Raw genomic sequence first — 23,524 nt, forward strand, 5'->3', positions numbered from 1 at the left:
CGGAAGCTTCTGTGTACTGGAGGCATCCTCTGTAGGCTCTGTGCAAACTAAATTTAAAAAAACATCTCTGCTGCTTGCTACTGTTCAGTCTTTGCGGATGTTCTAACCTTGCTTTCTTATTTTTGTTTTTTCTGTTCTTGATGTCTTGGGCTATCTAACCCAGGGCTCCCCTGTCTTCTGAGTGGATCTTGCACTTTATTTTTCTCTGCTCCTTGGAAATTGGGTCTGCCCTGTTAATTTATTTCTCTGTTGCCTCTCAGGAGAGGTCCTGGAAACTCATGGTTGGGCTTTGTACCTGTGGTTGACTTGAATGCATGAACATTGGCACATACTTTTTCTCTGAGCCTCCTTCCCACTGTCAAGGTGAAGAGAGAGGAGGAAATCATCTTTGAGACTAATGCTTTGTGACCCCGAGAAATGGTGGGCTACCTCATGTTCTCTCTAGCTGCTGCAGTCTGATAGCACTTTGGGGAACCTTTGAAGAATTTTAAAGCCAGCACTCATTTTTATAAGGGTGGACAGACACACCTTCCGATTTTGTTCCTAGGACTTTGTTTTCTGTCTCAAGGAGTCTAACACCAATAGTGTTCTTGGCTTATGTGGAATTTTGTCCCCACAAACTCGATTGTCCCATAATTTGAAAAAAAAAAAATTACCTACCTAAAATTCAATAAGATTTAAAATGTCACAAATTGGGGCAACATTGAGATGGTTGTCGATAAATATTCCTGAATTATTTATCTGCATTACTCCCAAATGGAGAAAACTAGAATTTGTTTTAATATGTAATTTCCGTAGTATCCTACTAGAGAAAAGATGGTACGTTGCACCAGACTAGTGCTAAAGAGTCACCAAATAAGGGTCGGAGAACTAGGCCAGGGACAGTAAGCGAGGGTTTTGGAGCCGTGGCCATACTTCATCCCAGTCCAGGAAAACATGCCTCCAAATTTCAGTCTGTCAGCATTTTTCAGGATGACCTCTGACATATGTGATCAAAGCTTATTTCTTCTGTCGCCTGATTACTTGCATTTTATTTGACACAAAGCCTGCCTTAGCCAGAAGACCCTCCTCTCAGTCAGAAAAGTGTGCATGGCCTAGTTTTTCTACCATTTTCTCTCTTTTCCCCAGCGTTCCCCTGAACACTGTCTTGACGTGGCCGTGCTTGAGACGACACATTTTGTTGACCTTATTCACTAGGTCTTAAAACCAACCTCATTTAAATAGTTGGCCTAAGCCCACCCCGTCTTGGAGGGGAGAGGAGTCTAGGGGAGGGAACCAACTTTTTTGAGCATGTAGGCTACGCACCGGGCTGTTTTAGGAGTCCATTCCTTTAGGTCTTGCGAAAATCCTGGAAGTAGGTGTTGTTGGTCACATTTTAGAGATGAGGAGATGGAGGCTCTGTGGAAGTTAAGCAACAGCCCCATGGACCCAGCTAGTAAGTAGCAGAGTAAGAAACTGAACTTGTACCTCCCGTCTTTGTGCGCCCCCCCCCCCATGTACTCACCTCGCGGAGATGAGGCCACACACCAGCTTTGCGCCATGTCAGGGTGTGGGTCAGAGGCCTTCTCCTGTACCTAAATGCTCCCCCAAATGAAAGGAAGGAATTCTGCCCTTCACGAGCAAGGTCGATTTGGTCCCTGCCTTCGCGTTTGGTTTTCGTGCTCACAGGTTTAGATCGTACAGGATTCCAACCCATGGTACCATGGGATAGAAGCTACAGATGAAATCATTCAAATCTTACCTCTGGAAATATAGGTCAATTCCCATTACTGCGGACTCCAAATCTCACATCAAATATTGCTTGAAGTACGTGGGCCGTCAGCCAAAGCTTGAAAGGATTTTTGTTATACAGATAGCTCTGTTTTAAGGGTATTTGTTGTGATGGGATTTGAGCTGCATAATGACATTCCCTTCAGAGGATTACAGCCCTTAGCCACTTGCAGCCACAGCTTGTCTCGACCTCATACCTATGTGTGCCACGCGGTATTTTCCTGTGCACACGTGCTGTGGAACCTCGCGTTTGCCCTGGTCCAGACTCTCTCAGCAGAGTATGGTCATCATGTCTTCCCAGGGCTGATGGCACAGCTTCAGGTAACAGAATTTTCTACATAACCGTGGTCTGAATGATCTACACAGGCCTCTTGGTGTGGCCTTGAGTCATTGCCTCCCTGACACAAGTGCTTCCAAGGAAAGAGACAAAATCAGGTCATTACCTAATCCAGGTGCATTAGGTTTTTCCTGTCATTGTGCACCTGAAGTCCTTAAGCCTTGAAGCATCAGAACTTTCTTCTGTATTTTTAAAGCATCCTCTACGAGTTAGAGCCCAAACTGTCTGTGCCTTCTCCCTATTAATGTATGCCTTGTCAGCAACTCGGGGGAACCCAGCTCAGTGAACTGTCCCATGTCCCGCGACTCATGGAGATGACATTTTATTTGGAGCTGTTGGTCGAGTCTATGGGTGGCGAGAGATACCACCTCGTAGTTCAGAGCACTGGTTTTGAAGTCAGACAAGCCTGCATTCAAGTTCTGGCTCTACCACGCCTTGGGCATGTTATCGAATCTCCATCTGAGGAGGGAGGCTCTGTTCCTGGGGCGGCTGAGGTGAAAGTGGGAGGAGCTTGCGTGGCGCTGCTGACTACTACAGGGGCTGTTACCCTTGCTGTCCCCAAGAACCTGCGAGCTAATAGGGACAGTGAAGCCAGCGCGCAGGTAGCGATAATATTGGAGACCATGCGGTAAGGATGAGAAAGAGAGGGACCTGTTTGAACTCTGGAAGCTCGGGGAGGGAATAGATGCTTAGCCGCTGTGGAGGCAGGAAGACGTGGCATCTTTTCCACATCTCCAAAGAGAAAAACAGGATTTCCTTAAGTAAAGACAGTGTTGGGCATTCCAGGCGGCCGGACGGGCCTGGTTTCAAGCATGGAGGTGGGACGTGCGGGGCAGGTTCTGGGAGCTGTGAAACCTGCTCGAGTTCAAAGGAAACGTGAAGTCCATGAAATGAAATGCCAACGGGGAAGGTCGCGACACCTGGAAACAGAGGCCGGAGCCAGTTCTTAGAAGGCCTTCCCTCTCAGGCTAGAGCCTAGAATTTGGTGGGAGACACCGTTGAGGGTCTGCAAAGGCCATGGCAGTGAGGGGAAGAGGGGACCAGGAGGCCGGTGAGAAGTGCGTCGGCTGCCGCCCACGGGGCCGGGACAGAGATGCCGGTGGCCGTGGCCGTGGAGAAGGCGTGTCCTGAGTGACACAGACAGGGCGGTGGTGGATAGAAAGGAGGCTCGAGAGCTCAGCTGAGGCGGGGGTGAGCAGGAGGGCTCGGCCTGACCCGGGAGGCGTGGGGAAGCAGCCGCGGAGGGGGCGGGAAGGAGAGGAAGCCTGAGCTCAGCTTTCAGCCCGTTGAGTCTGCGGTGCCACGGGAGCGTCCAGAAGGACGTGGGCCAAGGAGAGCCGCTGGCTTTGGTGGCCGGGAGGGTGCGAGAGCGTTTCAGAAGGTGGAGGCCGTGGGTTGTGTAGGTTTACCTGTGGGCCTGGGCGCAGAGACTGCCTTTCTAGTGGGCCGGCCTTTCTTTTTTTTTTTTTTTTCTTTAAGAAACTAATAAACACAGAGAGCAAAAGGACATATGGAAAGCACAAGAAAGACCAGAACCAGGGTGTTTGAGGAGACAGGGTGGCTGAAGGGCACACGGAAAAGGGGAGAAGGGGACCTCAGCTGAGACGGCAGAGCCGTTAGAAGGAAGTAGCAGCCCGCGGGCTTCCGCGTCCTGGAGCGCAGTGGACAGTGCAGGTGCCCCGTCTTCTCAGGAGACAGGCGGAGGCCGGTGCAACAGAAGGTGTGAGGAGAAGGGATCGGACTTAAAACGACTGCTTTGGAAAAGTCCAGTGCGAAAGAAGAGCGGGGCTGCTGATGAGCGGGGAGGCCCCGTGACCCTGGGAGGGTGAAGTCTGGGAGCGGGGCCCTGAGGCTTGGGGCCCCGTGAGCGAGCCCGGACTGGGGATCACCTGTCGCCGGTGAGGCCCTGGAGAGGCGGGGGACAAGGTCAGGAAGGGTACCGGCGTGTGGGGACTCTTCCCTGTGACCTGAAGTAGAGGAGCTGGTAGGGGCAGAGGGGTGGCTCCGGCCTGGGGCGGGCGCTCGTGGGCGAGGCCCGGTGGGGGTGGTGTGTCCGCGGAGCCCACGCCCCGAGCTTCCACGTAGGGGTAAATGCTGTTCCTTGGATCATCGCTCTCTTGCTCGCTCTGTTCTCCCCGAAACCCTGACCCGGGACCCTAGCACCCGGGAAGAACAGACTCCGTCACCGGCGCTAGCCACACGGCGCTGCGCTCCAGGGTTCCGTGTTGTCCTCGACTGTCGTTACGTTAAATGTTGTTACTCCGATTCTGCAGGGAGGAAGACTGAGGGTCTCAGTGACTGGAACGCAGTCGTTTAACATTTGGCATTGGAGGGTGGAACCAGGCCCAGAGTCCTGACCCGAGGCCTCCCTGATCACCAACCCCCCCCCACACCCCCGCCTTTTTCTGCAACCTCTTACCCCAAGAGAGGCCAGAAACGGGAAGTGGCTGTGTCGCTATCGCTGCGTGCCGCAGGCCCAAGGAACAGCACTTCCTTTTTTCTTGAAATGTGCTCCGAGGTCGCGGCAGAAGGGTCCGCACCGCTGCAGCCCCCGCCGCGCCTGGAGGCCAGAGTGTTCGGGGAGGGAAAAAACGAAATCCCCGGCTCCTCTGGGAAGAGTCACTAAGTTTCAAAAGAGCGGTTTTGTGGTGGTGGCGGCGCCAAGGTGGCATGTCGTCTTCTTGATGGTCGGACTGCTACCAGGCCGGCGGGACAGCAGCTCGCCTCGGCCGCCCCTGCTTCAGGCTGCAGGAGCTCACCGGTGGCCTCGAAGTCTGGCCTCCTCTCTAGGGGAAGGACGAAAGGCACCAAAACCCGATCGTACACATTTCAGAATCTGACAGGGAGACAGTGGCACCCTCCCCCACCCCAGCCCCAGTCCAGAAGATTCTCCCGGGGTGGGGTAGAATGAGAGCCAACTCCAGAACCTGTAAGGGGCTTAGAACTATGTGTTATCTCAAGCTCCTTCAGAGAATGCCTCTCCGCTTCCTTCATCCTTACAGTAACACTGTCACAAGCTTCCTGTGGTTTGCACATTCAGCAAGGGGACAACTGGGCTTGGCTGCCTGTATGGTCTGAGGAGAGGTGACATCTTCTCAAACTCTAATCTTTAAAACGTGAAAGGCTGCAGAGAACACCTTTGACCTTTTCATGGAAGTAATCCCATTGGAGGACCGGGGTGAGAGTGTTTTCACGGTTCATGCCTCTCCTTTCCTCCTCAAAGAACTCTGGTCAGAAACTTTCCTTAAGTGCCAGAAATGGACTTGGAACCAGGGTATTTAAGTGATGTCATCTCAGAATCCGTAATGGAGAAAGAATTCAAAATGCAACAAGGTGAACCAATTTTTACATTTCGGTGCACGCAGGTAGTTACAGGATTTCTGCCCTAAATCTCTTGGAAACTGGGGTTGCTGCCCTCGATTTTCAGGGACAGGCCCAGTTTGGGTAACGCTCTCTCAGTGGCCCACAGGAAGGATCTTTCATCCTGAATTAATTTTACGTTAACGGAAATGGCTCTGTAACTTCCGGTGCCATCTTTGCGTTGTTGGCTGACCGAGGTCCTCCAGGATAAATATAAAATGTGGTCAGAATTTTTATATTCATGCAGTCAGGGATCCTGATCACGTGCCTGTGAGAGGAGAGGTTCAGTAGTTCTATCATATGGCTCTATGAAAGATTTAACAGTTCATTGTTTTAAATGGACTTCTACATTATTCTGACTTATGCAGACTGCACCCACAGCACTGATGGAGATAAATTAAGAAAAATGTTGAATTAGTCTCCTTTGGGTTACGGTGAGAAGGACTCCCTTTAAATGCCCCCCCCCCACCACCGTTCTGATGCTGACATTCCCTGGACCATGCCTGTCTAGCCCAGCTCCGGATTTCTGTCCCTTCTATCAAAGGGCAGCTTCTCCCCCAGCAGATAATATCTGTCTTGGGCATACTTTGATCCTTACATCTCTGGAGAGGAAAAGAGGAAGAAAAGGAAGGAGAGAGCCACAGAGGACACACAGAGAGAGCCCGATTCAAGGAAGGAAAGAAACTACTTAAGGCTGCTTCTAACCATTTTGTCTTCTCCTCTGTCTGGGACATCGGCTGGTCCCCAGCCATCTGGTCCCAAGGTAGGCTAAAGTAATAGGATTTAGCAACAGATTGGTGGAGAAAAAGTTTGCTTTTCTGGAATCAGCGTAATAAAAGAATAAAGAAAACAGGCTCTAGATGAGAGCGGAATGGATTTTTTTTTTTGGTAGAAATTTACATGAAAAGTAAGCCCAGGGCTCCATGGCCTCTGTCTGTTGGGATCCTTCCAACACATGTTACAGGTTGACTAGAACAGCGAAATCTAGACGATCTCACGATTAGCATTTCCCATTGAGTGTGTTGTACTTTGCCAGCCTAGAGGTCTTATTTGCCTTTTTATTTGCCCCCAATGAGATTTCTCCACATTAGACTTGTTCTCCCATCAGTTACACAAGTGAACCACTCTGGCTTACCATACAGTGGCTCCTTATGAAACCATCTTTGGAAATGACAAGTCCAGGTTCCCAGTCAGAAAGACCGTGTTTTCTTAGAGTCAGTTGCTCTGACACACATACCGTGGCCCGAGAGCTGGCGTGGCGTGACCTGTCCTTTCTTCCTCCTTCAAGCTTTGCTTCTAATTAGAATTTATCATTAACCATAGCTAGATTTTAGAAGTGTTTAGAATGCTGGCATTAAAAAATGTAAATAAAGTCATTGTATACCTTGTGAAGAAGCGTATTGTTTTTAATCATTCCAACCATGGTGAAATGCACAGTGCTGTTGCGACAGCTACAGCCCTACCTCCTGTGTTCTTAGATGCTTCAGAGACTGAGTCTTCTTCTAGGACATACGGCCCCAAACACTGACGGGATTTAGGCACAAGGTCTCAGGTTCTTTGTTCCTTGTCGGAACTTGACTGATCCTGAGATCATCTACTCACCTGCTTTCTTCTCTGATCCCGGCTGGCCCAAACTCCTGTGAGACCCGGTCTCCCTCCGGACACAAGAGTGCCAGGATGTGCCACTAGGAATACATGCACAACAGTCACATTGACCTTCAAGACCATTGGAAACGAAAAAGGGTTGAAAAAAGAATTGGCCAAATGGTGGGGGTGGGGGGAGGTAGAAGGTAGGCTAAAGTAATAGGATTTAGCAACAGGTTGGTGGAGGTTTTCATATTCTGGTAACAGAAATGATGGGTGATAGTCCATGGGCTTTCAGGACACTCGGTCAAGAGAATTGGAAACGTTCTGACCCCTGCTGTGAAATTCAGTAGAAAATCAAACATTAGGTATCTCGGTGATACAGGAGGTATCATGCTAGAGAAATTTGCAGTGAAGAGGCCGGTTATATGAATTAAAGTATTAGGGCCTTCCAGGGTGCGAGGGTATTTTCCAGTCGACTTTGGTGAGCACAGGCAAGGGGGAAGGAAGCACATCCTAAAGGCATTCGTGGCAGGATGAATGATGGGGTACACAGATTTCTCAAGGCCCGTGGACGGACACATAGGCAGAAGCGTCTTTCTGTTCCAGATGGAGAAGAGAGCTAGTTCGCCGAACAGGGTCAGGTTATCATGGTAAAAACTAATGGCTCTGGGAGAATGGGCCTGGCAAGTGAGACACCCCCGGCATAGGTATACGGATCGATATTTTTTCACTCTCTATGTAAATTACTGAGAAAGATGCCCCTAATCCAGTTTCCACGTTCGGGCATTCATTCAAATTGGAGAAACCCAATCAGAGAAATATACTTTGGACCGTGATGGGTTTAAAGAATAAAGAAATGTAATTTCTCTATTTCCATTAAGGGGATCATAAATTGGAATCAGAGATGAATTCAAGGATTGGAAGTGAGTATGCATTCATCACACTCCTTGATTGGCCCCGAAGCTGATCATTATAAAGTATCTGGGGGTGTGGCAGGGCTTCAGTCCATGGAGAGGAGTCCTGTAGCCCAGCACATACAAGGCTAGACACTTGTCTCTCTGTCGTGGTTCCGTGTGTCATCTGCAGCTCTCTTGCCAGCTAGGCCCATGAATTGCTGCTCCTTTTTTTTTTTTTCCTTTCTAATCCCCCTGCCTGTTTTTTAGTTTTGGGTGGAAGAAAAAAAAAATGCTTCCTAAATTCCTATAGTTTAAGGGGAGCTGCATCACAGACACTGGAGGGACACAGTCGTAGGGACCGTGGGGGACACGAGAGACATTGCCTCGGACAAGTTCATGGTCAAAACGATCCGCGAATGCTCAATGTTACGAATGAAGGTAGCAGACACCAAGTGGTAAAGAGCAGGTAATCCGCCGCCTTGCGCAAAGAGCTTTTTTGCTCCGCTCTAGGCCTCTGTGCCCGATATCAGGAAATGGTATTGAAGACGGATCAAGGAGACAGGAGGCTTTCCAGAGGAGAGCGGCATGATTCACAGAGGTCTAGGAAGGTGAGCCCATATGGAAAGGTCCAGGAGGTTAACTTAAAAGGCCTGAGAGCATTGAGTCACAGGAATGAAAAGGGAGGAAGGCTGTAGCAAAACATGAAAAGAGAGGGATTGTGCTCTCAGAAAAAAAAAAAAGGGGGGGGGGGGGGAGAATATGATTGAACTTTTGAAGATGCTTAAGTACAGAGCGAGGCTATATATAGATAAGGTCTTTGAATTAATGCTAGACCCCTGGATTCTGCTGCTCAGACTCAAAATGTTGGCACAGCAGCAAAGTGTAGAGTTTGAGCCAAACTTTGACACAGAAGAGGTGGCGAACTCAGAACATGATGAAAGTTACGGAGATGGCCAGCTCGCTGACCCCCAGCCCCCAGCCGTGGGCCTCCGGCCGGCGCTCTCCTGAGGCCTCATGCCTGGCTCTTTTGTAACAGGGATTGGAGCCTTGAAAGCCCTGGATCCTGTTTCATGTCGACTAGAAAAGATGAAAGATGTGGCCCGGAAATCTAATGCCGTGTTTGCCGAAGCGCCATCACGGGGCCATAAACGTTTATCGGCCCCTACTGTGTGCAAGGCGTGGCACTCCAGGCTGGGGACAGACAGACGAACAGGTCCTGTTCTTTGCCCCAGAAGGAGAGGAGGAATGGGACAGTAGGAAAGACAGGGTGGCCATACGTTCTTCGAAAGCAGAGAGTCGGCTTGGGTGACGCAGTGTCCATTTTGTGCATGGGAACATTGTCTCTTTGGGATAGGACACTCCAGTGGCTGCATGTGCAGGAATCTTTGGCTGTTTCTGTAAAAAAGGCGGAGGGAGGGAGTTCGGGGAAGAAGGCATCCGATGTTTATTTTCCAGCAATGGGCCCCCGATGTCTTTAACCCTTTTTCATCGGCTTTAATTTTCCCACTTCTTTCTCCTCCCTGGAGGGCATGGAGGACAGGAGGAGGTTCACGTTTTCACTGAATGAACCTTCTGGAGGGTTCCCCGTAAAATGCCGAGTGGTTTGCTGCCTGCCGTCCTGTAGGAGAGCCCAGATGTGGGTGACGTGTCCGCAGGCCCTGGGTACCCTCTTTCCGTGGAACGTCTGTGGTTCACGGTCCTGTGGAAGGATGTCTGCCCCTGCCTGACGCAGCTACATCCAGCCGGTGCTCCAGAGTGACCAACAGCCTCATCCATGTAGGAGGCGTGCGTGTGCGTGTGCTTGTTGTATACTTACCCAACACACACATCTGTTTTAAACTTGGTGGTGACACAAAGTACATTTCTGCCAGCACCGTTTCTTCAGATGGTTGTGTCATTGCCTGCATGGGCGACCACTGAGGAATAAATTATTCATAGAATATTGAACGTAAAGTGCCTCTTGCAGGGCCGGGCCTGTGGTGGGGAGAGATTAAAGGACAGGAAGAAGCACAGAGTAGCGAGAGCCCGAGAATGCAGGGGTGGGGAGCCATCGTGGCCTCCAGACTTCGTAAACTGTGTGTTAGGAAGACTGTGCAAAATTTTTTGTGCGCAGACACCTCCTAATGCTTCTTTCTCAACTAGTTTGCTAGGAAATACTAGACGGGATTTAAATAGGCATTTTACAGGGAACAAAAAGAACATGGTGGGAGGGGGCCAGGGGCGGGGTCATCAGGAAAAACCAGTGATCTCTGGAGACAGAGTATAAATGTTGGCAAAACAAATATTTGAAACTCTGTAGCGGGCCGCCTATGGATTCCAAACCCAAGCAGTTATTCAGAATTCTTGGTCCTCATGTCCTGGCCTCGAGGACAACAGGCTCTTTCAGAATAATTGTGTCTGATTATCTTGCTTTGGCCCAAATTTCCATAGACTCTGGATAATAACTCGAGGCCTTACGTCATGTTGTTCAGCACACTGGGCTCTGTTTAATATTGAGACACGTTGTGGTAATTGACACCAGCATAACACCGAGTCAGTGCAACCCAATGAAGAGGTAGAGTTCTATTTTCCTCTCTGGGCTGCTGCTTAAAGATTCTCCTTCAAGTCAGGTTGGTGGGTGTTTGTATAGCTGGGCGCTCGGTTTTTGTTTATGTGTGCGTGTGTTTACGTGAATATTTTGTAAAGAATTTTCAGTTATTCAAAAGAGGATGTGAACCAAGCTGTTTGGATCGTGTTTAAAAAAAAAAAAAAAATCAATGGAAAGCATTGCCTAATTCATAAATCCCCGCCATGCAGGAAACATACCTCTCTTTCACACCTCCCACTTCCTTTATGCTGCAGTGGGGGGGGGGGGGAACCAGATCAACTTGGTTTCACTCTCTAGATTAAATAAAAGATGTCCATGGCAGAACAGCAAGCAGGGTTCTCGTGTCTTGAGTCCTCTGTAAGATGCTCAGGAGTTGTCCGGGCAGACAGGACATTTTGAGATAAAGGATCACTGGTTTTGCCCTTTGTCTTTAGGACTGAATGCTGTCTTGTTCATGTGGGGCAGGGATGCTTGTTATTAGCCAGGAAGGGTTGAAGAGGGCCCTTCCTCTGCCTGCCCTGCCCCGCGTGTTCTCCCTGGGGCGGGGATGGAAGCTGGAGAGAGGGATGCAGGCAGGTGCCGTCTCCATCAGGCCCTGGGTGCGGCCGTGGTGTCCCGGTGGTGGTCTTAAGGGACAGCCACCCAGTGGCTCTATAAACCAAAACCTAGCTTGGGAAAACACTGCTTCTCAGCAGGGTGAGTGAGAAGACCTCGGAGATGGGTGTCGAGGTAGCTTCTGAAGGGTGAGACGGATCACTGAACCTAAGGTAGTCCTCTGAGAGCTGCTGCTGTCTACCTGCCCCCCCCCCCCCGACCCCCCCCCCCACCCCCCGGCCTGCTTCTGCAACCCCCAGCGAGCAACAGGGCTCAGGCGGAACCAGGAAACGCAGTTTCCAGGCTCGGGCCTCTCTCGTCCCTGCCAAGCCCGCTGCTGAGTGTGGTACTCTCTTTGTGAAGTGGACATCTGTCTAATGGGAACTGGATTGTGACCACCAGTTCATTTTACGCGGGGCCCCGTACAGCTGCCAGATGGTGGCGGGGCTTAGCTGTTTTGCAAGTCCAATACGGGTCGCGTGCCACCCCCCCTGGGGGGCGGGCAACCGAGGGGGTCCCGCCACCGCGCCCGCGGCCCCGCAGAGGCAATGCCTCCGAGAGCCCAGGCTTTGCTCTAATCTCCCGGAAGGAAGACTTCAGGAAAGGTAATGAATAAATTAAAGCCACATTTTTAAAAAATCAGGTCTGTGGGGTTTTCCTCGCTGTCTAATTGTTCCCTAATCTGGACTTAGGAGAACAGTTTTTAAGTGGGACATGTCAGGCTTTTACTGCACAGATTAAACTCCAAGGCAAATAAAACTGTGACAGCTTAAGAGGCCACCGGAAGTCTGCGTCCAATGACAGAGTTGGAGCTTTAAAGCTAGGCCGATGGGTCGTTGGAAGGCCTGCCTCCTCCCTCGAGGGGACCGTGCCCAGAATGCTCAGACGAGAAGAGCCAGGCCTGTTTCTCTGTGGCCCGCCCTTCGCCTGCATTAGCCGAAGAAAGCCCACCAGTCGGACTGCCCTAGCAACGCGGAATGCTGTGTGGACACAATATTCCGAGCCATGTTCGCCATGAAAACGCTTTATTTTTAGAACACTTCAAAGCGAGGAAACGGTTAAGCCCTATCGCATCCTCCCCCCGCCACCAGCCACTTCCCCCCCTGTCCCAGGCAGAGCACACCCCCACTTTATGAAAGAGGAACCTGAGACAAAGATTAAGTGATGTTCAGAGCAAGGCTGATAATGCCAGGGAAAATTGCTGATCTGGTCTTAAAATCGAACACATCCTTCGGAGTAATTTTTATAATGCTCCTACTTCTTTTACCTACGCCATGTGGGTTCCATATGAACTTCCATCTAAGCCTTAATATTGTACGTGGAGTTCAAAAGACAATTTAGCTTCCCATTTACTTCCCTGGCATTCATTCAAATACAAATAGGCGCATAATACCGTACCGTAAAAATCAAAGCCCCGGGCACACTTTGAAAATCTTGGAGAATTTATAGTACTTACTTTCATAAGTATCTTTCATGCTATGAGCATAAATTTCCTCCTTAGAAGGCTGTGTCTTTTTTAATCTCTGAAACGCCTGTGCCGAGCTCGGTGCCGGGCATGAAACGGGTACTCGGAATTAGCTGCAGATTGAACGGATGAGGGGCTACTCCGTCTCTCTGATCAGCACCGACGTGCCCATTTTTGCAGTTACTGCGGAGAAGCGGAGAGAGGCTTTTCGTGGCTCTTAGAAAGTGTTTTAAGAGCCTTCTGTGCCAAGCAGTGTGCACCATAGGGTCCTGGGGATGCAGAGAAGGAAGGTGTGGCCCACGGCTGCAGGGAGCTCAGGGTCTGGTGGGGGGCTGGTGGGGTGCCCAGGGGTGCCCTGCTCTGAAACGGAAACCTTTTGCTCTGTCCCTGGGGATGCCTGCCCCCAGGTCACCCCCAAACATACAGGCCTGGGGCTCCCTTACACAAGGCTCTACTCATTAGTCTGCTTCTCAGCAACATGGTGTCAGGGGAAAAGAAAAAAAAAGACAAGCCAGTGAAAGAGTTTCCTAAATCATAAAACCCTGTGCAGATGTGAGATGTGATAGACGGTTAGGTGCGTGCTTTTCCCAGTGCAGGTTGATCTCCATGCCATGTTGCACTTCGCTCACCCTCTCCTACCGAATCAAATGCCGGCTCCAATAAAATACTATTGGAGTTGGCCTGTGGTCAAACCAGAAAGGCTCCATGGCTCTGGGGTGCCAGATGGGGGCGGGGGAGTGCTGAGGATAAAACGCTAGTTTCTGACCCACCTCCCCAGGCTACTTGGCTTGTGACCAAGAGCACGTTACTTGACACCCCCGTGCCTCGGTTTCCTCATCTGCAAATTAGCTCTGATGGTCCGTGGGTTCGCAGAGATCATACGTAGAGCCCTCAGCCCAACAGCATGTTAGTACTCCTCGTCCCCTCTAGGAGAGGACACTGAAACCCACTTCTGCCAGCAACACCCCTGCGTACAGCCTACAGTCAGCACCAATCTTCTCGGTAAGAGCAGGGTCGGTCCTCGGTCTTATGAACCCCAAAACAAGTGATCTTTATGCGGAGTCCCTGCCCCCGCGCCAGGTCCTGCACTAAGGGTGACGGTGTTACAATGTTACAAGGTCCTGTGATCACACAGATGCTCGCAACACTCCTCCGAGGCAAATACTCTGCACTGAGCCCATGTTACAGCTGGGAAAACAGCGACTGAGCAAACAAACCCGTCCTAAGTAGTTTGTCCTGAGAATCCAGCCTCCTTGACTGCCTGGCCTCCGGGGTTCCTTAGATCACACTGGGTGTGTCTGTGTTCTTGGTGTTTGTTATTATGCTGAAATCATCCATTTCACTTCAAAAGGCACACTCCTCTGGCATCTTTTTACTCCTGCCACTTGGCGCAGCGGGTAACCAACAGGCGCTTAATAATGTTTGTTGAACAATATTGAACTCTTCCCCAAGCACTCCTTGGCTTTCGGCAGCCCTGCCTTGTGTCCCGTCTGTCTTCTCTCCCTAGAGGCGTTATTTCTTCTTCCCAATTCCGATCGCTTATATGCTGGCCTTTCAAAGGCTAGTGCAAGTGTCATTTCATCCAGAGAAGCTCCTTTTGGAAACCCCGCTAGGGTCATGTCCTTTCCGCTGAGATCCCCGGGACACCGTGTCTCCCTCTCCCCATGCACAGTGCTTTCGGTGTCACGCTGCAGTTGCATGGGCACTCATCTTACTGAACTGGAAGCTTCTGGCAGGCATTCAGGGGCTATTTCAGTCCGTCGGCACACCTTCTAGAACCTCACAGAACTTCTTTACAACCGAGCATTCAAACCGTCCTGGGCATCGGTTGTGTGAGTGTTTGCAGAACATTCAGGGGAAAGAGCTCCTTTTTTCCCCTCCAGCCTCGTCCACCTGTTTTTTCCTCCTTTATCTTTCCATGGCACGTTGAAGTAGCGGGTCCCGTTGCATTCCCGGTTTTTGAATCAGCTGGTGGGCACTCCACGGAGCATGGAAATATATTGTTTCAACTGAAGCAGCGGAAGTAAGAGAAGCATTTGAGGGTGTCACTGTAGTGTGAAAAGCTTTGGCGTTTCAAATAAAACAAGGCAGGAGAAAAGCAGTTGACTCTGTAGCTAGAGTCTCCTGCAGGGACAGGCTCCGCGCCCTCGGAGCAGCGCGCTCACCTGAAACCCCGCCAGACTTACAGATGTTTCCTTTGGCTCGGGCGCCAGGAGCCACACTGCCGTTCTCAGGAACAGTTCCATTCTGGCAGGGACTGATGTAACAGGGAGTGGTGGGGCAGCCAACAGAGAAATGACTTCATAGGTCTTACCCATTTCTAGTTCCTTAGATCCTGGGGCGCGCATGGCTCGTTCCCTCCGCGTTTTCATACATCACTTTACTCACTTTGTGCCAACACATACAGCTTTTTATGAGCCTGGGAAAGCTCCACTCCGCCGAGTGCATTTTTGGAACTCAGTGAGGTAGAGGACCTGGTGGGTTTCACCTCTGGGCGTGAGCCTAGAAATTCCCTGCAGGTCACATGTAGGTGAATGGAACTCTTCCAAAGTGGGGTTTTTCTTCCCTCCGGGACTCAGATTATAACACAGAAGAAAATGTATCCACCCAAGAGGGCCGAGGGGGGAGGTGAAATTAAAGGGAGGGAGGGAACGTTCCAAGGCTGTGTCTCTTGCCTCTGGTCTCTAGCCCGAGGGTTTTAAACTGCCCCTTGGAACGAGATGTCCCGCTGGCACACACCATGCCCACAGCTCGAATGCACCTGTTTTCTGCTGCTTGTCCCTGTTGCTGGTGCTGGTGCCACCTCCTTCCTGTCAACCAAGCTCCAGATCTCCAGAGCTTGAATCTGTTGCCGTCTTCTAGCTGTTCTTTTCCATTCCCCCCGCTCAGTGTTCCGTCTTCTCAAAGTACTGTGTGTCGACCCAACAGCCTTCCAGGTACATAATAAATACAAAATACAATGGACATTACCACACGTTTCAAATGTTGTATCTTACAACGTGGGTCCACCTCTGAAGCTCTCACCACAAGGAAAGGAACCTATTCATTATCCCAGCAACTTCCTCCTTCTCTGTTGGGACCCCTTCCCTTCCCGACCCCACACCCAGGCAGCCAGTGATGCTCTCTGCCATCGTTAAGTTTCTGTTTCCTGGAATTCGTGTAACTGCCGTCATAAGGTTGTGCCTTTTTCCGACCCAGTGTGTTTCACTCCGCATGTGTTTCAAGACTCGGGGTCAGGACTTCCTGTCTTTCAGTACTACGTTGTAATGGCTGAGTCACATTTCATTGAATGGCTGTACCTCTGTTCTCCACACTCTGTGCATGGGCCTTTGGGTGGTTTCCAGTTTTTACTGTTAACTTTACAAACAAGGCTGCTGTGAACATTCACGTACAAATGTCTGTGTGCTTCGGTGTCTCTTGGAAACATTCAGGAGTGGAACGGCTGAATCAGATGGTTAAGTGTAGATTTAACTTTGTAAGAAACTACCGAACGATTTTCTCAAATGATGGTACCATTTTGTATCCTCCCCAGCAGTGTAGGCGTCTCAGACCCTTCCTGTCTTCGCCAGCACTTGGTATACTCAGTGTTTCTAATTTTAATCATTCTAAAAGGTGTTTATTGCCATGTGTCATTGTGGTTGTAACTTTCATATGACGAAAGGCATTCATCATCTCCTGTTCTTACTCAACACTCCTCTTTCTTCCTGGTGAAGTGTCTGTTGAGATATTTTGCCAGTTTTTTAACTGGTTTCCTTGCTGTTGAATTTTGAGATTTCTGACCTCCTCTGTATACAAGGCCTCACCAGATCCATGTCCTGCAAACACTTGCCGCCAATCTGTCTTATCTTTGCAATCTCTTAACGGTCTCTTTGTAAAAGCAGCAGTTTTTGATTTTGATGAAGTTTTACTAGTGTGTTCTTTTACTGATGATGCTTTTGGTATCAAAGAAAACCTAACGCACAGTCACATACACACACATAAGAGGCAGTTTTACTTCCTTTCTAATGTTGGTGTCTTTGTTGTTGTTGTTGTTTTATTTTTTTATTTTATTATTTTTTTCTTTCCTGCTTCCACTGGCTACACACTCCAGGACAGAGTTGAATGGAGTGTTAAGAATGGGTAGCATTATGATGGTTTTTTGTTCCTGGAAGAAAAATCATTCTTTTACCATTAAGTATGATATGAGCTAGAGGTTTTACATAGATGCCTTTTTATCAAGTTCAGCGCATTTCCTTCTGTTTCCTGTTTCGCTGAGAATTATCATCAGGAATGGATATTGGGTTTTGTCCGTTGCTTCTTCAGCATGTTTTGAGATGATCCTGTGAGATTCTGGCTTTCTTTATTAGTTCAGAAATTTGGTGACTCACACAGATTGATTTTGGATGTTGAAGTAGCCTTGCAAACAAAACGGGGCACCTGGGTGGCTCAGTTGGCTAAGCGTGTGCTTGCAGCTCAGGTCATGATCTCAGGGTCCTGGGATCCAATCGAGCCCTAAGTCAGGCTCCCTACTTAGCGGGGAGCCTGCTTCTCCCCCTCTGCTGCTCCCCCTGCTTATGTGTCTTGAATAAATAAATTAAAATTAATGTTAATTAATCTAATAATTTTCTTTTTTAAAAGATTTATTTATTTATTTATTTATTTGACAGGCAGAGAGGCAGGCAGAAAGAGAGAGGAAGGGTAGCAGGCTCCCTGATGAACAGAGTCCGACGCAGGGCTCGATCCCAGGACCCTGGGATCATCACCTGAGCCGAAAGCAGAGGCTTTAACCTATTGAGCCACCCAGGCACCCCTTAATTTTCAAAATAAACAAAGTGACCTTGCATTGCTGGAACATAAACCCCACTTTATTAGGACGTGCAGCCCGTATGGGATTCTGTTTGCTCAAATTTTACTTAGAATTTTTGCATCTGTGTTCAAGAGGGAGGGACATTGTTAAGTGGTTTTCTTCTCATTTCTTTAGCTGATTTTGGTTTGATGTAATTCTGGCCTCATGAGTGATTTGGGAAGTATTGCCTCCATTTCAATTTCCTGGAAAAGTTCATGTTGGGTTGTGTTACTGTTTTCTTAAATGTTTGGTAGAGTTCATGCAGAGGCCATCTGAGTTTCAATTTTTTTTTTTTTTTTGAGAAAGTTTTTACACACAGATTTAATTTTGTTAGTATATATACATGTGAATGTTCTTAATGTATGTGTGTGTGTGTGTGTGTATATATATATATATATATATATATCTATATATATATATATATATATATATATATATATATATATCTGTATGTACCTGTAAGTTATATGTTATATGTTAGGTTATATGTTTCTTGTTGAGTTTCTCTCTTCCAGAGAATGTCTGTTTCATCTACCTTGCCAGATTTATTGGCATGAAAATGCATGTAATGTTCTTTTGTCCCTTTAATATCTGTATAATCTATAGTGATGTCTCCTCTCTCATTCCTGATATTGATAAATTATGCTTTCTCTCTTTTTTTCCTTCATCGGGCTAAAAGTGTCTGTTTTATTTGTCTGCTCAAAGAACTAGCATTTGCTTTTCTTGATTTTGGTTTTGTCTTTTTTTACTCAATAAAATTGACTTCCACTTAGATTTTTATTCTTGTTTGCTTTGGTTTTAATTTGCTTTTAATTTTTTTGGTTGTTTAAGGTGGAATTGAGGTCACTGATTTAAAATCTTCCTCCTTTCTTGAGGACCCCTTTGAAGACTTCTCTCCTAAGTACTGCTTTACTTATGTCACACAAATTTTGATGTGTTGTGGTTTCATTTTCATCCAGTTCTAAATTCTAAATTTATTTTCTAATTTCCTTTTTGATTTCTTCTCTAACCTATGGTTATTCAAAGTATGTCATTTAGTTTCTAAACATTTGAACATTTTTTAAAGACTGTTCTATTATTGATTTCATATTCTGTTTCACTGTGGTCCGGACACATAACACACCTTGAATGGCTTGAAGACTTTGAAATTTGTCGAGAATTACTGTGTGCCCCATAATTTGGCCTGTCTTGGTAAATGTTCCATGTGTGATTGCAAATCAATATCATGCTGTTATTGAACTAAACATGCTACAGATTTTGGCTTGGTTGATAGTGTGGTACAAATCTTCTGTATCCTTACTGGTTTTCTATATCCTCATTTTATCAGTTACAGGAAAAAAAGCTATCGAAATCTCCAAATATTATTGTGGATTTTTCTATTTATCCTTTCAGTTCTGTTATTTATTTGCTTTATGTATTTGGAAGTTCTACTCAGTGCATAAATGTTTAGAAAATTTTATGTCCTCTTGATGAGTTGACCCCTTTATTATTTTGAAATAACCTTTATTTCTGGTATTATCCTTTGATTTGAAATCTACTTTGATAGGTATCAATATAGCCACTCAAGTTCTCTTTTAAGGGTGTTACAATGGTCTTTCTCCTTTCTTTCATTTTTAACCTGTTTGTATCTTTATATGCAAAGTAAATTTCTTGTGTATAGCCAAGAGTTGGGTCTTACTTCTTTTTCAATCTTTGTAACAAGTTCTACCTTTTAATCGACGTATTTGCTTCATGAACATTTAATGTGATTTTTTTATCAAGTTGGTATAGGTCTAACATTTCATGGTTTGCTTTTTATTCCTCCTTTCTGTTCTTTGTTCTCTTTTTCCTCTTTTTCTGTCTCCTCTTAAGGTTGTTTTATTCTATTTGATCATCTTTATTAACTATAAAACTCTCTGCTTTGTTATTTTAGGAGTTGCCTTAGGGTTTATAGTAGATACCTTTATCTTACTACAATTTACCTTCAAATGATAGTATACAACTTTGCATATAATTTGAGAACCTTACAGTAGTATACTTCCATTTTTATCTCCCAGACTTTGCACTATTATAGTCAGACATTCAACTTTGACATGTGCCATAAACCACACACTACCTAGTTATTTTTATTGAGGTGATCAGATTTCCTTTAAAGAGATTTAAATAATAATAGGGAAAATATTTTTTTCTTATTTTTATGTTATTATTTCCAGTGCCTTCTATTCCTTTGTTTGGACCCCTATTTCCTTCTGGTTTCATTTTTCTTTTGATGAAAGACTTCAATTAACATTTCTTAGAGAGTAGATCATATGTTTTTAAATTCTTTCACCTTATGTATGTCTGAAATCACTTATTTCACCTTTGTTTTTATAGTATATTTTCACTGGGTATAGAATTCTAGGTTGACAGGTATTTTTACTTCAGTATTTTATTTTTTATTCTTTCCAGTTCTCTTGAGAATTGACATACAGCTTTGTATTCATTTAGGGTATAAAACATGGTGATTTGATTTATATATATATTATAAAATAATCACCACAATAACTTCAGTGACCACTCATCACTTCACATTGTTACAGATTTTTTTCTTGTGCAGAGAACTTTTTTTAAGCTTTTTTTTCTTGACCACTTTCAAATATACAGTACCGTATTTTTAATTTAGCCATCATGCTGTATAGTAGATCCCCAGATCGTATTCCTCTTACAATTGGAAGTTTGCATCTTTGACCCCCTCTGCTCATTTCCCCCACCCTCCATCCCCCGCCTCTGGTAACCACAGTCTATTCTCCGTACCTGTGAGGAATTCACAGTCTTTTCATTTGTATCGATCCGGATAAGAAATTTGATGTCATCCTTACCTTTATTTCTTCATTCATGACTCTTCATTCCTCCATCTTCTTTTAAGATTTTTTCTTTATTAAGGTTTTAAGAAATTTCATTAGAAAGTGTTGTGATTTAATTTTCTTCCTATTTCTTGGGCTTCATTGAGCTTTCTGGATCTGTGTGATTACAGTTTTCATCATAATTTCAGATTTTTCAATCCTTAGATACTTTTCCTGTCTCCTTTCCCCATTCTTTCACAGATTCCAGCCTCTCAGAGTCACCCTGTGGCTCACGGATCTCCTCCTCTTCCTCTTCTTAAGTCTTCTTTCTGGATTTCAATTTAAAACATGGTTCACGGGCGCCTGGGTGGCTCAGTGGGTTAAGCCGCTGCCTTCGGCTCAGGTCATGATCTCAGGGTCCTGGGATCGAGGCCCGCATCGGGCTCTCTGCTCAGCGGGGAGCCTGCTTCCCTCTCTCTCTCTCTCTCTGCCTGCCTCTCTGCTGCTTGTGATCTCTCTCTGTCAAATAAATAAATAAAATCTTTAAAAAAAATAATAAATAAATAAAAATAAAACATGGTTCACTCATTTTTTCTTTAATGTTTAATTAACCTTTCTTCCCATCCATTATCTTACATATCTCAGATGTTACAGTTTTTAGTCTCTAGAAGTCCATTTTGGGTGCTTTGGGTATTTTCCAAATTTCTACTTACCTTTTGAAATATACAAAGACTGGGATAAAAGTCATTTTAATGTTCTTGTCTACTAATTCTAACATCTATATCCAATCCAGGTCCTCTCAGTTAGTTGATTTTTCTCGACGTGGACCATGTTTTCCTCCTCCTTTGCATGGCTAGAAACCAGAAATGATGAATTTCATCTTACTGGGTTCTGGCCTTTTTTTTGTATGCCTCTAAAAAATGTTGAGCTCTGTTCTGCACTGCAGTTAAGATACTTATGAGCAATTTAATTGTTTTGAATCTTGCTTTTGGGATGTATTAGGCCCGTCTGGGACAGTACCCAGCCTTGGGCTACTACTTCTGGGGTCAGGCCTTTCTGAGTTCTCTAACCAGTGTGCTATGAAGTCATTTCTCTAGTCTGGCTGCTGGGAATGGGATTATTCTTAGTTATTAATCCCTTTGGGGGCCCCCACCACCCCATCTTTGATAGTTTCTTAACGCACGTGCACTGACTGGTATTGTACGGTAGTCTTCAGGGGGAGCCTTTTCGGGTGCCTGGGGTTCTGTCTGTGTCATTCTCTCCCCTTGGGACTCTCTGTGAGTTCTACCTGTCTGTCCTCCCCAGACTCTCAGCTCCAAATTCTTAACATAGGTTGTCTTCCAAGTTCCACCTGGTTTCCTGCTCCCCACGTTGTGGCCTGGAGACTCTTCCGAGCCGTCAGCTGTTTTCAGGCTGGAAGTTAATCCATCTCAACCAGAAGCAGAGGTCTGTTCTTCCGGATTCTTTTTCTCACTCTGGATTCATTTCTCAGAGTGCCTTTTTATCCAGAGGAGTCACGATACTGCTAAGAGTATGTGAGCTTTTAGTGGCAGCACTACTTGCCTAGTCAGTAAAGGCCAGAATCTTCCACCATGTTATTCAGATCTTCCATAATCCCCCACACCCCGCTTTTCCTAATTGCCTTCATAATCTCTGTTCCTCAGATTGATTCTTTATAAAATGGAATTCCTGGACTCCATCAATTTCTCTCTACAGCCTGCCTTTTTTTGAGGACCTGCCTTTTCCAACAAATTTTTATTTAATCTCCTGGTTGAAAATAATCTTCTTTCTCCAATTCCTTGAAGACTCATACGTGCCTCTTGCATTCCCCCGATCACCTTCTACTGCGTATTAACTTATTTATGCACAGATCTTAGCTCCTCTAAGTATCTATAAACCCTTTGAGGATTTATTCATGTCTCATTCAGAGGCTCTTAGAAAAATATATGATGTGTACAGTGTAAAGCAATCCTTACATGTCTGTTCAACACACACTTAATTGGAATCAACCCAGAAAAGTTATCGATGGAATTTTAGCCCATTGATGAAGACTATTCTAGGCTAAAAAGCAAGTGGAGAGATTTGATAGTCTGCAGGATGCTTTAGTCCGACTCCTAACCGAGCTGCTGCATCTCCTTTCTTCTCTGTGTCTCATTTTAAAAATGAGAGTTGACATTGTCCCTTTAAAGAATGACTCTCAAGCCAGGGATTTTTATATTGCTATCTTTGTCTTCCCATAACCCAGTACCGTACCTGGTTCAAGAAATAGCCCCTCTAATCACAGTGGTAACTCTCAATGGGAGGTCTTCACAATAGACTTGTTCTTTAAAATAAAAAAATTCCACAAAGTAGACTGGATCAACAGATGTGGTAAGGACAGCTTTTCTGTCTTCCTAAATCTGTCTGAAATACTGGAAGCATTCAAGAGAGGAGAAGGCACAAAACTGAACTCTTAACTCCTTGGGCTTTCTCTCTTTAAAAAAAAAAAAAAGCCATTGAAACAATTCTACTTATTTGAGTTGGCCAGAGTAGTCTGATTCTGAGAGACGGAAAGTAGAATGGTAGGTGCCAGGCACCGGGCGCCAGGAGAGGGGAGGAGGGAGAGTTGTTCAGTGGGCACAGTTTCGGAAGATGAAAAAGTTCTGGAAGTAGATAGTGGTGAAGGTGGCATGGCCCTGTCAATGGACTTGATGCCACTGGGCAGGACATTTAAAAAGTCCATGTTATGGCTAGGTGATAGGTAAACCTGAGGTTCAAGTCTAGTTGCAGTACCTGCCGGTGGTGTGAAGGTTGGGAAAGCTGCTTATGTGCTCTGAATCTGTGTTCTCCTCTCCTTGTGGGGGCCGATGCACTGAGCTCAAAGTGCCTGGTCCAGTGCCTGGAACACAGCAGGCGCTCACAAACGTCCTCTCTGTTCTGCCCTGTTCTGCTTTACAGTGACTATCTTACTTTGAAAACTCTGCCCATGTATTTCTAATGTACAGAGTAAATGAGGCCAGATTGATGGCTTGGGAAGGTACATGGTTTGGTTAAGCTCAGTCTGTCGTCCTGTTGATAAGAGGCTGAAGCACGAGAACCCTGGGACCGCAGTCTCTGGAGGTGGCCCCAGGAAGGAGGACTGTCACAGGTCTGCGAGTTTCTCCTGTCATCCTTGGGGCGACACCCCCGGACCAGGACTCGCCAGGCGACCAGCTCCCTACATCGAAGGCTCAGAAAGTGACCCGTTAGGAGGCACAAAACAGGGACCCACCACCTAAAAACCTGAAATCCCCAAGCTGCTGGAGGCAGTCAGAGCTACAGTG

At 46.6% G+C, this 23,524-nt stretch overlaps 1 protein-coding gene across 16 annotated transcripts in view; it reads left to right on the plus strand.

Moving 5' to 3' along the window:
- Window positions 1-23,524, plus strand: part of CELF2 (CUGBP Elav-like family member 2) — a 507,218-nt gene that overhangs the window by 354,106 nt on the left and 129,588 nt on the right. The window lies entirely within an intron of this gene.

Source organism: Mustela nigripes, chromosome 6 (assembly GCF_022355385.1).
Source record: "Mustela nigripes isolate SB6536 chromosome 6, MUSNIG.SB6536, whole genome shotgun sequence".
NCBI classification, from domain to species: Eukaryota; Metazoa; Chordata; class Mammalia; order Carnivora; family Mustelidae; genus Mustela; species Mustela nigripes.